Here is a 16,644-nt window from a genome sequence, read left to right as displayed (position 1 = left end):
AAGGGGGGGGGGCCTAGACTGCACACCCTGTAATGAGAGGTGCTACCTTGCTGAGATTTTTAGCTATATGCAAAACAGAGGGGGGTTGCAGGTGCACTATGCAATCATTACTGCTAACATGTATTCCTTTTATAATTAATTTCTGAGGATGTTAGCATACATTTGGCCAAATATATCTACCTGCTCACCACGTTAAGGTCTCCTCATTAGAGCAGGTCCCTAGCACTATGGGGTTCATGCCTGGGGCACAGGGCACCCCCAAGCCAGTCCAGCAAAACCACCCCAGGGCATCACATAAATAAAATATAGCTGTGAAGTGTAATAGAGTGTATAGTGTCATAGAATGTAGGGTATGTGTAAGCAACTAATAGTGATAAAGGGTGTGTCAAAAACAAAAAAATTGTGAAAAAATACATACATAGAAAAATGATATGTTTATGTGAGTCTATGTGTAAAGTAGCGATGCCCTGGAGTGGTCCAGCCAGACAAGCCCAGGGGGGCCCAGCACCCAGACAATTACCCCAAGAAAACTGACATTTGTAAATTATTAGGACTTACTTGGAATTATGCCTTCATCACAGTTGTGCAGTCATTGCTAGTCCCTGCTTAAAAACATTTGAGGGTGGTGGGGGAGGGGTGCTAATCTAGGCAGAAGCAATCTCAGGCTTCAGGTGTGTACGGATACACAATATAGACTATGGACAAAGGGGGGGGGCCTAGACTGCACACCCTGTAATGAGAGGTGCTACCTTGCTGAGATTTTTAGCTATATGCAAAACAGAGGGGGGTTGCAGGTGCACTATGCAATCATTACTGCTAACATGTATTCCTTTTATAATTAATTTCTGAGGATGTTAGCATACATTTGGCCAAATATATCTACCTGCTCACCACGTTAAGGTCTCCTCATTAGAGCAGGTCCCTAGCACTATGGGGTTCATGCCTGGGGCACAGGGCACCCCCAAGCCAGTCCAGCAAAACCACCCCAGGGCATCACATAAATAAAATATAGCTGTGAAGTGTAATAGAGTGTATAGTGTCATAGAATGTAGGGTATGTGTAAGCAACTAATAGTGATAAAGGGTGTGTCAAAAACAAAAACAAAAAATTGTGAAAAAATACATAAAAATAAGACATACATAGAAAAATGATATGTTTATGTGAGTCTATGTGTAAAGTAGCGATGCCCTGGAGTGGTCCAGCCAGACAGGCCCAGGGGGGCCCAGCACCCAGACAATTACCCCAAGAAAACTGACATTTGTAAATTATTAGGACTTACTTGGAATTATGCCTTCATCACAGTTGTGCAGTCATTGCTAGTCCCTGCTTAAAAACATTTGAGGGTGGTGGGGGAGGGGTGCTAATCTAGGCAGAAGCAATCTCAGGCTTCAGGTGTGTACGGATACACAATATAGACTATGGACAAAGGGGGGGGCCCTAGACTGCACACCCTGTAATGAGAGGTGCTACCTTGCTGAGATTTTTAGCTATATGCAAAACAGAGGGGGGTTGCAGGTGCACTATGCAGTCATTACTGCTAACATGTATTCCTTTTATAATTAATTTCTGAGGATGTTAGCATACATTTGGCCAAATATATCTACCTGCTCACCACGTTAAGGTCTCCTCATTAGAGCAGGTCCCTAGCACTATGGGGTTCATGCCTGGGGCACAGGGCACCCCCAAGCCAGTCCAGCAAAACCACCCCAGGGCATCACATAAATAAAATATAGCTGTGAAGTGTAATAGAGTGTATAGTGTCATAGAATGTAGGGTATGTGTAAGCAACTAATAGTGATAAAGGGTGTGTCAAAAACAAAAACAAAAAATTGTGAAAATACATATAAATAAGACATACATAGAAAAATGATATGTTTATGTGAGTCTATGTGTAAAGTAGCGATGCCCTGGAGTGGTCCAGCCAGACAAGCCCAGGGGGGCCCAGCACCCAGACAATTACCCCAAGAAAACTGACATTTGTAAATTATTAGGACTTACTTGGAATTATGCCTTCATCACAGTTGTGCAGTCATTGCTAGTCCCTGCTTAAAAACATTTGAGGGTGGTGGGGGAGGGGTGCTAATCTAGGCAGAAGCAATCTCAGGCTTCAGGTGTGTACGGATACACAATATAGACTATGGACAAAGGGGGGGGCCCTAGACTGCACACCCTGTAATGAGAGGTGCTACCTTGCTGAGATTTTTAGCTATATGCAAAACAGAGGGGGGTTGCAGGTGCACTATGCAATCATTACTGCTAACATGTATTCCTTTTATAATTAATTTCTGAGGATGTTAGCATACATTTGGCCAAATATATCTACCTGCTCACCACGTTAAGGTCTCCTCATTAGAGCAGGTCCCTAGCACTATGGGGTTCATGCCTGGGGCACAGGGCACCCCCAAGCCAGTCCAGCAAAACCACCCCAGGGCATCACATAAATAAAATATAGCTGTGAAGTGTAATAGAGTGTATAGTGTCATAGAATGTAGGGTATGTGTAAGCAACTAATAGTGATAAAGGGTGTGTCAAAAACAAAAACAAAAAAATTGTGAAAAAATACATATAAATAAGACATACATAGAAAAATGATATGTTTATGTGAGTCTATGTGTAAAGTAGCGATGCCCTGGAGTGGTCCAGCCAGACAAGCCCAGGGGGGCCCAGCACCCAGACAATTACCCCAAGAAAACTGACATTTGTAAATTATTAGGACTTACTTGGAATTATGCCTTCATCACAGTTGTGCAGTCATTGCTAGTCCCTGCTTAAAAACATTTGAGGGTGGTGGGGGAGGGGTGCTAATCTAGGCAGAAGCAATCTCAGGCTTCAGGTGTGTACGGATACACAATATAGACTATGGACAAAGGGGGGGGGCCTAGACTGCACACCCTGTAATGAGAGGTGCTACCTTGCTGAGATTTTTAGCTATATGCAAAACAGAGGGGGGTTGCAGGTGCACTATGCAATCATTACTGCTAACATGTATTCCTTTTATAATTAATTTCTGAGGATGTTAGCATACATTTGGCCAAATATATCTACCTGCTCACCACGTTAAGGTCTCCTCATTAGAGCAGGTCCCTAGCACTATGGGGTTCATGCCTGGGGCACAGGGCACCCCCAAGCCAGTCCAGCAAAACCACCCCAGGGCATCACATAAATAAAATATAGCTGTGAAGTGTAATAGAGTGTATAGTGTCATAGAATGTAGGGTATGTGTAAGCAACTAATAGTGATAAAGGGTGTGTCAAAAACAAAAACAAAAAATTGTGAAAAAATACATATAAATAAGACATACATAGAAAAATTATATGTTTATGTGAGTCTATGTGTAAAGTAGCGATGCCCTGGAGTGGTCCAGCCAGACAGGCCCAGGGGGGCCCAGCACCCAGACAATTACCCCAAGAAAACTGACATTTGTAAATTATTAGGACTTACTTGGAATTATGCCTTCATCACAGTTGTGCAGTCATTGCTAGTCCCTGCTTAAAAACATTTGAGGGTGGTGGGGGAGGGGTGCTAATCTAGGCAGAAGCAATCTCAGGCTTCAGGTGTGTACGGATACACAATATAGACTATGGACAAAGGGGGGGGCCCTAGACTGCACACCCTGTAATGAGAGGTGCTACCTTGCTGAGATTTTTAGCTATATGCAAAACAGAGGGGGGTTGCAGGTGCACTATGCAATCATTACTGCTAACATGTATTCCTTTTATAATTAATTTCTGAGGATGTTAGCATACATTTGGCCAAATATATCTACCTGCTCACCACGTTAAGGTCTCCTCATTAGAGCAGGTCCCTAGCACTATGGGGTTCATGCCTGGGGCACAGGGCACCCCCAAGCCAGTCCAGCAAAACCACCCCAGGGCATCACATAAATAAAATATAGCTGTGAAGTGTAATAGAGTGTATAGTGTCATAGAATGTAGGGTATGTGTAAGCAACTAATAGTGATAAAGGGTGTGTCAAAAACAAAAACAAAAAATTGTGAAAAAATACATATAAATAAGACATACATAGAAAAATGATATGTTTATGTGAGTCTATGTGTAAAGTAGCGATGCCCTGGAGTGGTCCAGCCAGACAAGCCCAGGGGGGCCCAGCACCCAGACAATTACCCCAAGAAAACTGACATTTGTAAATTATTAGGACTTACTTGGAATTATGCCTTCATCACAGTTGTACAGTCATTGCTAGTCCCTGCTTAAAAACATTTGAGGGTGGTGGGGGAGGGGTGCTAATCTAGGCAGAAGCAATCTCAGGCTTCAGGTGTGTACGGATACACAATATAGACTATGGACAAAGGGGGGGGGCCTAGACTGCACACCCTGTAATGAGAGGTGCTACCTTGCTGAGATTTTTAGCTATATGCAAAACAGAGGGGGGTTGCAGGTGCACTATGCAATCATTACTGCTAACATGTATTCCTTTTATAATTAATTTCTGAGGATGTTAGCATACATTTGGCCAAATATATCTACCTGCTCACCACGTTAAGGTCTCCTCATTAGAGCAGGTCCCTAGCACTATGGGGTTCATGCCTGGGGCACAGGGCACCCCCAAGCCAGTCCAGCAAAACCACCCCAGGGCATCACATAAATAAAATATAGCTGTGAAGTGTAATAGAGTGTATAGTGTCATAGAATGTAGGGTATGTGTAAGCAACTAATAGTGATAAAGGGTGTGTCAAAAACAAAAACAAAAAATTGTGAAAAAATACATAAAAATAAGACATACATAGAAAAATGATATGTTTATGTGAGTCTATGTGTAAAGTAGCGATGCCCTGGAGTGGTCCAGCCAGACAGGCCCAGGGGGGCCCAGCACCCAGACAATTACCCCAAGAAAACTGACATTTGTAAATTATTAGGACTTACTTGGAATTATGCCTTCATCACAGTTGTGCAGTCATTGCTAGTCCCTGCTTAAAAACATTTGAGGGTGGTGGGGGAGGGGTGCTAATCTAGGCAGAAGCAATCTCAGGCTTCAGGTGTGTACGGATACACAATATAGACTATGGACAAAGGGGGGGGCCCTAGACTGCACACCCTGTAATGAGAGGTGCTACCTTGCTGAGATTTTTAGCTATATGCAAAACAGAGGGGGGTTGCAGGTGCACTATGCAATCATTACTGCTAACATGTATTCCTTTTATAATTAATTTCTGAGGATGTTAGCATACATTTGGCCAAATATATCTACCTGCTCACCACGTTAAGGTCTCCTCATTAGAGCAGGTCCCTAGCACTATGGGGTTCATGCCTGGGGCACAGGGCACCCCCAAGCCAGTCCAGCAAAACCACCCCAGGGCATCACATAAATAAAATATAGCTGTGAAGTGTAATAGAGTGTATAGTGTCATAGAATGTAGGGTATGTGTAAGCAACTAATAGTGATAAAGGGTGTGTCAAAAACAAAAACAAAAAATTGTGAAAATACATATAAATAAGACATACATAGAAAAATGATATGTTTATGTGAGTCTATGTGTAAAGTAGCGATGCCCTGGAGTGGTCCAGCCAGACAAGCCCAGGGGGGCCCAGCACCCAGACAATTACCCCAAGAAAACTGACATTTGTAAATTATTAGGACTTACTTGGAATTATGCCTTCATCACAGTTGTGCAGTCATTGCTAGTCCCTGCTTAAAAACATTTGAGGGTGGTGGGGGAGGGGTGCTAATCTAGGCAGAAGCAATCTCAGGCTTCAGGTGTGTACGGATACACAATATAGACTATGGACAAAGGGGGGGGCCCTAGACTGCACACCCTGTAATGAGAGGTGCTACCTTGCTGAGATTTTTTGCTATATGCAAAACAGAGGGGGGTTGCAGGTGCACTATGCAATCATTACTGCTAACATGTATTCCTTTTATAATTAATTTCTGAGGATGTTAGCATACATTTGGCCAAATATATCTACCTGCTCACCACGTTAAGGTCTCCTCATTAGAGCAGGTCCCTAGCACTATGGGGTTCATGCCTGGGGCACAGGGCACCCCCAAGCCAGTCCAGCAAAACCACCCCAGGGCATCACATAAATAAAATATAGCTGTGAAGTGTAATAGAGTGTATAGTGTCATAGAATGTAGGGTATGTGTAAGCAACTAATAGTGATAAAGGGTGTGTCAAAAACAAAAACAAAAAAATTGTGAAAAAATACATATAAATAAGACATACATAGAAAAATGATATGTTTATGTGAGTCTATGTGTAAAGTAGCGATGCCCTGGAGTGGTCCAGCCAGACAAGCCCAGGGGGGCCCAGCACCCAGACAATTACCCCAAGAAAACTGACATTTGTAAATTATTAGGACTTACTTGGAATTATGCCTTCATCACAGTTGTGCAGTCATTGCTAGTCCCTGCTTAAAAACATTTGAGGGTGGTGGGGGAGGGGTGCTAATCTAGGCAGAAGCAATCTCAGGCTTCAGGTGTGTACGGATACACAATATAGACTATGGACAAAGGGGGGGGGCCTAGACTGCACACCCTGTAATGAGAGGTGCTACCTTGCTGAGATTTTTAGCTATATGCAAAACAGAGGGGGGTTGCAGGTGCACTATGCAATCATTACTGCTAACATGTATTCCTTTTATAATTAATTTCTGAGGATGTTAGCATACATTTGGCCAAATATATCTACCTGCTCACCACGTTAAGGTCTCCTCATTAGAGCAGGTCCCTAGCACTATGGGGTTCATGCCTGGGGCACAGGGCACCCCCAAGCCAGTCCAGCAAAACCACCCCAGGGCATCACATAAATAAAATATAGCTGTGAAGTGTAATAGAGTGTATAGTGTCATAGAATGTAGGGTATGTGTAAGCAACTAATAGTGATAAAGGGTGTGTCAAAAACAAAAACAAAAAATTGTGAAAAAATACATATAAATAAGACATACATAGAAAAATGATATGTTTATGTGAGTCTATGTGTAAAGTAGCGATGCCCTGGAGTGGTCCAGCCAGACAGGCCCAGGGGGGCCCAGCACCCAGACAATTACCCCAAGAAAACTGACATTTGTAAATTATTAGGACTTACTTGGAATTATGCCTTCATCACAGTTGTGCAGTCATTGCTAGTCCCTGCTTAAAAACATTTGAGGGTGGTGGGGGAGGGGTGCTAATCTAGGCAGAAGCAATCTCAGGCTTCAGGTGTGTACGGATACACAATATAGACTATGGACAAAGGGGGGGGCCCTAGACTGCACACCCTGTAATGAGAGGTGCTACCTTGCTGAGATTTTTAGCTATATGCAAAACAGAGGGGGGTTGCAGGTGCACTATGCAATCATTACTGCTAACATGTATTCCTTTTATAATTAATTTCTGAGGATGTTAGCATACATTTGGCCAAATATATCTACCTGCTCACCACGTTAAGGTCTCCTCATTAGAGCAGGTCCCTAGCACTATGGGGTTCATGCCTGGGGCACAGGGCACCCCCAAGCCAGTCCAGCAAAACCACCCCAGGGCATCACATAAATAAAATATAGCTGTGAAGTGTAATAGAGTGTATAGTGTCATAGAATGTAGGGTATGTGTAAGCAACTAATAGTGATAAAGGGTGTGTCAAAAACAAAAACAAAAAATTGTGAAAAAATACATATAAATAAGACATACATAGAAAAATGATATGTTTATGTGAGTCTATGTGTAAAGTAGCGATGCCCTGGAGTGGTCCAGCCAGACAAGCCCAGGGGGGCCCAGCACCCAGACAATTACCCCAAGAAAACTGACATTTGTAAATTATTAGGACTTACTTGGAATTATGCCTTCATCACAGTTGTACAGTCATTGCTAGTCCCTGCTTAAAAACATTTGAGGGTGGTGGGGGAGGGGTGCTAATCTAGGCAGAAGCAATCTCAGGCTTCAGGTGTGTACGGATACACAATATAGACTATGGACAAAGGGGGGGGGCCTAGACTGCACACCCTGTAATGAGAGGTGCTACCTTGCTGAGATTTTTAGCTATATGCAAAACAGAGGGGAGTTGCAGGTGCACTATGCAATCATTACTGCTAACATGTATTCCTTTTATAATTAATTTCTGAGGATGTTAGCATACATTTGGCCAAATATATCTACCTGCTCACCACGTTAAGGTCTCCTCATTAGAGCAGGTCCCTAGCACTATGGGGTTCATGCCTGGGGCACAGGGCACCCCCAAGCCAGTCCAGCAAAACCACCCCAGGGCATCACATAAATAAAATATAGCTGTGAAGTGTAATAGAGTGTATAGTGTCATAGAATGTAGGGTATGTGTAAGCAACTAATAGTGATAAAGGGTGTGTCAAAAACAAAAACAAAAAATTGTGAAAAAATACATAAAAATAAGACATACATAGAAAAATGATATGTTTATGTGAGTCTATGTGTAAAGTAGCGATGCCCTGGAGTGGTCCAGCCAGACAGGCCCAGGGGGGCCCAGCACCCAGACAATTACCCCAAGAAAACTGACATTTGTAAATTATTAGGACTTACTTGGAATTATGCCTTCATCACAGTTGTGCAGTCATTGCTAGTCCCTGCTTAAAAACATTTGAGGGTGGTGGGGGAGGGGTGCTAATCTAGGCAGAAGCAATCTCAGGCTTCAGGTGTGTACGGATACACAATATAGACTATGGACAAAGGGGGGGGGGCTAGACTGCACACCCTGTAATGAGAGGTGCTACCTTGCTGAGATTTTTAGCTATATGCAAAACAGAGGGGGGTTGCAGGTGCACTATGCAATCATTACTGCTAACATGTATTCCTTTTATAATTAATTTCTGAGGATGTTAGCATACATTTGGCCAAATATATCTACCTGCTCACCACGTTAAGGTCTCCTCATTAGAGCAGGTCCCTAGCACTATGGGGTTCATGCCTGGGGCACAGGGCACCCCCAAGCCAGTCCAGCAAAACCACCCCAGGGCATCACATAAATAAAATATAGCTGTGAAGTGTAATAGAGTGTATAGTGTCATAGAATGTAGGGTATGTGTAAGCAACTAATAGTGATAAAGGGTGTGTCAAAAACAAAAACAAAAAATTGTGAAAAAATACATATAAATAAGACATACATAGAAAAATGATATGTTTATGTGAGTCTATGTGTAAAGTAGCGATGCCCTGGAGTGGTCCAGCCAGACAAGCCCAGGGGGGCCCAGCACCCAGACAATTACCCCAAGAAAACTGACATTTGTAAATTATTAGGACTTACTTGGAATTATGCCTTCATCACAGTTGTGCAGTCATTGCTAGTCCCTGCTTAAAAACATTTGAGGGTGGTGGGGGAGGGGTGCTAATCTAGGCAGAAGCAATCTCAGGCTTCAGGTGTGTACGGATACACAATATAGACTATGGACAAAGGGGGGGGCCCTAGACTGCACACCCTGTAATGAGAGGTGCTACCTTGCTGAGATTTTTAGCTATATGCAAAACAGAGGGGGGTTGCAGGTGCACTATGCAATCATTACTGCTAACATGTATTCCTTTTATAATTAATTTCTGAGGATGTTAGCATACATTTGGCCAAATATATCTACCTGCTCACCACGTTAAGGTCTCCTCATTAGAGCAGGTCCCTAGCACTATGGGGTTCATGCCTGGGGCACAGGGCACCCCCAAGCCAGTCCAGCAAAACCACCCCAGGGCATCACATAAATAAAATATAGCTGTGAAGTGTAATAGAGTGTATAGTGTCATAGAATGTAGGGTATGTGTAAGCAACTAATAGTGATAAAGGGTGTGTCAAAAACAAAAACAAAAAATTGTGAAAAAATACATATAAATAAGACATACATAGAAAAATGATATGTTTATGTGAGTCTATGTGTAAAGTAGCGATGCCCTGGAGTGGTCCAGCCAGACAAGCCCAGGGGGGCCCAGCACCCAGACAATTACCCCAAGAAAACTGACATTTGTAAATTATTAGGACTTACTTGGAATTATGCCTTCATCACAGTTGTGCAGTCATTGCTAGTCCCTGCTTAAAAACATTTGAGGGTGGTGGGGGAGGGGTGCTAATCTAGGCAGAAGCAATCTCAGGCTTCAGGTGTGTACGGATACACAATATAGACTATGGACAAAGGGGGGGGCCCTAGACTGCACACCCTGTAATGAGAGGTGCTACCTTGCTGAGATTTTTAGCTATATGCAAAACAGAGGGGGGTTGCAGGTGCACTATGCAATCATTACTGCTAACATGTATTCCTTTTATAATTAATTTCTGAGGATGTTAGCATACATTTGGCCAAATATATCTACCTGCTCACCACGTTAAGGTCTCCTCATTAGAGCAGGTCCCTAGCACTATGGGGTTCATGCCTGGGGCACAGGGCACCCCCAAGCCAGTCCAGCAAAACCACCCCAGGGCATCACATAAATAAAATATAGCTGTGAAGTGTAATAGAGTGTATAGTGTCATAGAATGTAGGGTATGTGTAAGCAACTAATAGTGATAAAGGGTGTGTCAAAAACAAAAACAAAAAATTGTGAAAAAATACATATAAATAAGACATACATAGAAAAATGATATGTTTATGTGAGTCTATGTGTAAAGTAGCGATGCCCTGGAGTGGTCCAGCCAGACAAGCCCAGGGGGGGCCCAGCACCCAGACAATTACCCCAAGAAAACTGACATTTGTAAATTATTAGGACTTACTTGGAATTATGCCTTCATCACAGTTGTGCAGTCATTGCTAGTCCCTGCTTAAAAACATTTGAGGGTGGTGGGGGAGGGGTGCTAATCTAGGCAGAAGCAATCTCAGGCTTCAGGTGTGTACGGATACACAATATAGACTATGGACAAAGGGGGGGGGGCCTAGACTGCACACCCTGTAATGAGAGGTGCTACCTTGCTGAGATTTTTAGCTATATGCAAAACAGAGGGGGGTTGCAGGTGCACTATGCAATCATTACTGCTAACATGTATTCCTTTTATAATTAATTTCTGAGGATGTTAGCATACATTTGGCCAAATATATCTACCTGCTCACCACGTTAAGGTCTCCTCATTAGAGCAGGTCCCTAGCACTATGGGGTTCATGCCTGGGGCACAGGGCACCCCCAAGCCAGTCCAGCAAAACCACCCCAGGGCATCACATAAATAAAATATAGCTGTGAAGTGTAATAGAGTGTATAGTGTCATAGAATGTAGGGTATGTGTAAGCAACTGATAGTGATAAAGGGTGTGTCAAAAACAAAAACAAAAAATTGTGAAAAAATACATATAAATAAGACATACATAGAAAAATGATATGTTTATGTGAGTCTATGTGTAAAGTAGCGATGCCCTGGAGTGGTCCAGCCAGACAAGCCCAGGGGGGCCCAGCACCCAGACAATTACCCCAAGAAAACTGACATTTGTAAATTATTAGGACTTACTTGGAATTATGCCTTCATCACAGTTGTGCAGTCATTGCTAGTCCCTGCTTAAAAACATTTGAGGGTGGTGGGGGAGGGGTGCTAATCTAGGCAGAAGCAATCTCAGGCTTCAGGTGTGTACGGATACACAATATAGACTATGGACAAAGGGGGGGGCCCTAGACTGCACACCCTGTAATGAGAGGTGCTACCTTGCTGAGATTTTTAGCTATATGCAAAACAGAGGGGGGTTACAGGTGCACTATGCAATCATTACTGCTAACATGTATTCCTTTTATAATTAATTTCTGAGGATGTTAGCATACATTTGGCCAAATATATCTACCTGCTCACCACGTTAAGGTCTCCTCATTAGAGCAGGTCCCTAGCACTATGGGGTTCATGCCTGGGGCACAGGGCACCCCCAAGCCAGTCCAGCAAAACCACCCCAGGGCATCACATAAATAAAATATAGCTGTGAAGTGTAATAGAGTGTATAGTGTCATAGAATGTAGGGTATGTGTAAGCAACTAATAGTGATAAAGGGTGTGTCAAAAACAAAAACAAAAAATTGTGAAAAAATACATATAAATAAGACATACATAGAAAAATGATATGTTTATGTGAGTCTATGTGTAAAGTAGCGATGCCCTGGAGTGGTCCAGCCAGACAAGCCCAGGGGGGCCCAGCACCCAGACAATTACCCCAAGAAAACTGACATTTGTAAATTATTAGGACTTACTTGGAATTATGCCTTCATCACAGTTGTGCAGTCATTGCTAGTCCCTGCTTAAAAACATTTGAGGGTGGTGGGGGAGGGGTGCTAATCTAGGCAGAAGCAATCTCAGGCTTCAGGTGTGTACGGATACACAATATAGACTATGGACAAAGGGGGGGGCCCTAGACTGCACACCCTGTAATGAGAGGTGCTACCTTGCTGAGATTTTTAGCTATATGCAAAACAGAGGGGGGTTGCAGGTGCACTATGCAATCATTACTGCTAACATGTATTCCTTTTATAATTAATTTCTGAGGATGTTAGCATACATTTGGCCAAATATATCTACCTGCTCACCACGTTAAGGTCTCCTCATTAGAGCAGGTCCCTAGCACTATGGGGTTCATGCCTGGGGCACAGGGCACCCCCAAGCCAGTCCAGCAAAACCACCCCAGGGCATCACATAAATAAAATATAGCTGTGAAGTGTAATAGAGTGTATAGTGTCATAGAATGTAGGGTATGTGTAAGCAACTAATAGTGATAAAGGGTGTGTCAAAAACAAAAACAAAAAATTGTGAAAAAATACATATAAATAAGACATACATAGAAAAATGATATGTTTATGTGAGTCTATGTGTAAAGTAGCGATGCCCTGGAGTGGTCCAGCCAGACAAGCCCAGGGGGGCCCAGCACCCAGACAATTACCCCAAGAAAACTGACATTTGTAAATTATTAGGACTTACTTGGAATTATGCCTTCATCACAGTTGTGCAGTCATTGCTAGTCCCTGCTTAAAAACATTTGAGGGTGGTGGGGGAGGGGTGCTAATCTAGGCAGAAGCAATCTCAGGCTTCAGGTGTGTATGGATACACAATATAGACTATGGACAAAGGGGGGGGCCCTAGACTGCACACCCTGTAATGAGAGGTGCTACCTTGCTGAGATTTTTAGCTATATGCAAAACAGAGGGGGGTTGCAGGTGCACTATGCAATCATTACTGCTAACATGTGTTCCTTTTATAATTAATTTCTGAGGATGTTAGCATACATTTGGCCAAATATATCTACCTGCTCACCACGTTAAGGTCTCCTCATTAGAGCAGGTCCCTAGCACTATGGGGTTCATGCCTGGGGCACAGGGCACCCCCAAGCCAGTCCAGCAATGACTGCACAACAATGACTCACATAAACATATAATTTTTCTATGTATGTCTTATTTATATGTATTTTTTCACAATTTTTTGTTTTTGTTTTTGACACACCCTTTATCACTATTAGTTGCTTACACATACCCTACATTCTATGACACTATACACTCTATTACACTTCACAGCTATATTTTATTTATGTGATGCCCTGGGGTGGTTTTGCTGGACTGGCTTGGGGGTGCCCTGTGCCCCAGGCATGAACCCCATAGTGCTAGGGACCTGCTCTAATGAGGAGACCTTAACGTGGTGAGCAGGTAGATATATTTGGCCAAATGTATGCTAACATCCTCAGAAATTAATTATAAAAGGAATACATGTTAGCAGTAATGATTGCATAGTGCACCTGCAACCCCCCTCTGTTTTGCATATAGCTAAAAATCTCAGCAAGGTAGCACCTCTCATTACAGGGTGTGCAGTCTAGGGCCCCCCCCCTTTGTCCTCACAACAGAAACCCCATACACTAATATCTCTGCAGGCACCCCTGCCCCTCAGACACTATAACCCCCCCCCCCCCACATTTGATCCATCCCCCTGAGACCTGCGCTCTATCACAATGATGCACTCCCTTACCCTGCGGCCTTCCATCTATCACACTGACGTGCTCTCTCATCCTGCGGCCTGCGCTGTATCACAATGACACACTCCCGCACCCCAGGCCTGGGCTCTATTACACTGATGCACTTCCTCACTCTGTGGCTTGCTCTCTATTACACAGCGGCCTGCGTTCTATCATACTGATGCACTACCTCACCCTGTAGCCTGTGTTTATCACACTGATGCAATCCCTCACCCTGTGCTTTATCACACTGACCTGCTCCCTCACCCTGCGGCCTGAGCTCTATCACACTGATGAGCTCTTTCACGCCACAGCCTGCGCTCTATCACACTAATGCGCTCCCTCACCCTACGACATGCGCTCTATCAAACTGACATAATCCCTCACCTGCAGAAGCCATCTGAGCCCCATGCAGCTCTGCTCCTGACCCTTTTTTCTATAGCTCTGCCCCCGTCAGGGACGCCTTTAGTTCTGCCCTGACCAGGTCCTTTTAAGTAAACCCCCACCAGGCGTCAAAAGGAGGAGGTTTGGGGGCTGAGTGCAGTACTGGGTGGCCGAATGGCTAAGCAGGGTGGGGACTATTTTGGGCCCCCTCAGATTGTCAGGGCCTGGGACACTGTCAACATCAAGTACAAAAGGTGAGAGAACAAAAGATCATTGATAAAACATTACCAGTGGGCAAGGTCAGCAGGTACTAAATCTCTACATCAGTGATTTTCAACCTTTTTACCTTGCGGCACACTAAATACGATTTTAAAATTGCCAAGGCACACCATGAGATCCCCACAGGGCAAACAGCTCAAGGCACACTAGTGTGCCACGGCACAGTGGTTGAAAAACACTGCTCTACATGGTCAAAAGGTCAACATGACAATGAAAGGCACACCAATGGTCGACATACTGTAAGGTTTTTTTTTCCCTTTTTTTAGGTCAAATCTTGTATGAGTGGTAATACATAATCAACATCAGTACAAACATACTGTATACCTTCACTGGCTTGCTTTATTCAACACGTTTCAAGCAAGTTACTATTTCCGATCAGTCCACTTGCATAGTAAATCATGCAAATGTTGAGAAAACATGTCAAAATCCCCAGAAACTTGAGTTGAACATGTTAATGTAGTCATGTCGACTTTTTGAATCTGTCAATCTTTAGCACTGTTGACCTTTCCACTATCAATCTTCTGTACCTGTGGACAATATGATGTTGACCTATTAACTGTGGACACTATTGACTATCTATCATCCTGATACTGACTGATGACACGATGATGATGATGATGAGATCAGTGAATTGTTATCCCAGTACTACACATCACAGCATTCACATTTTAGAATTTGAGTCAATTGATTTATGACCAAAATTCCAGTAATACATATTTATTATAAAGGTATCTCTACTGTTCACTCTGCAAATATGCTCATATGCCAACCAACCTTTTTAATATCACTATGACAACCAACAATTCCAAACACCTGCTCTCTTCCACTTAGACAAATGTATGAATTAGTGATCGCAACATCTGAGCCTCATATAGTTATGCACTTATTATTAGCCTTCGCTCTGTGCTTTAGTTTACATTATTACTTGTCTTTAAATCTATATAATCTTGGTTTTATATACTTAAATGACAGCCATGGCTACATTTGTGAACCAAACAGCACAGTTCTCATTCATTGTAGTGTCACACAGCTATCACTCATATTATTTATATATATTGCCCATACAATACTTTCTACTAGCATTATGTATGAAATATTTTTAGACCTACACTCTTACTAATTTACATGACAGACATGACAGACTTCAAATCCATTTACCTTATAAGGCAGCAAAGAATACAGCTAAATGTGTTAAATAGGCTGTGTGTGCAGGAGGTTAGGGATAGGTTGTTGGAGGGGTGGGTAAGGGTTATGATTTGAGGTAGGGAGAATTAAAACTTACTCACTGGGATGTTCCAGGATTCTGGCCATCAGGTTTCTTATTTCAGGCACATGTTTGGACAAAAATTGCAGGCCCATCCAGCACCTCAATCAGATGAGTCCCAAATATCTCTAATCCTTACAGTTATATCAGTATAATGGAATTTCCATAATAGTGCCCATTCTAACATAAGGAGCACAATGTATGAACCTGTGCTGATTAAAATCAGGGCAGATGGGTCAGTGTGCTATTTCTGTTTTAGGTGTCTACAACATATGTTCACTTAAACCAAATTCATAAACAAAATACACAATATATATTTAATGATGATTTTCAAAGTGCCTTCTAATTTCTGACTGGGTGGTATTGGGTAAATTGACTAAAACTTTTATAAATGGAGAGGCAATGTTGCCCATAGCAACCAATTCAATTCTATCTATCATCTCTATTGCATCTCTAGGCAACATCACCTCTTTTCGTTTATAGAAATGTTACTAAATTTACCCCTATGAACCGGGCAAGCTTTATGCCAAAATGCAATAATGGATAACATCTATGTGTTATTGGCTGTTACAAGTACAGTACCATATACGCATACTACTTTTTTTTTTCAGTAGATCTAAAAAATCTGGCCACAGATGGCCGAATTCGAGTGGACATCAGCGCCATCCCCAAGCAGGCATCGACACACCTGTAAAAAAAAAGGAAGTAGCGCTATAACAATGAGGAATACAAATTAAAAATACATTTAATGGTGCACATGTAATGACATAATAACATTAAGTAAAATAAACTTTCGTGATGCACAAAGCATGCCATAAGTGTTAATGATGAGAGTGGGATCTGCTCCTACAGTATGTATACCACCATAGATAATTGCAGAG

This window comes from Crinia signifera, chromosome 1 (genome assembly GCF_055691185.1).
Source record: "Crinia signifera chromosome 1, ASM5569118v1, whole genome shotgun sequence".
NCBI lineage: Eukaryota > Metazoa > Chordata > Amphibia > Anura > Myobatrachidae > Crinia > Crinia signifera.
The sequence above is the reverse complement of the archived record's forward strand: the minus strand, read 5'-3'. Positions refer to the sequence as shown.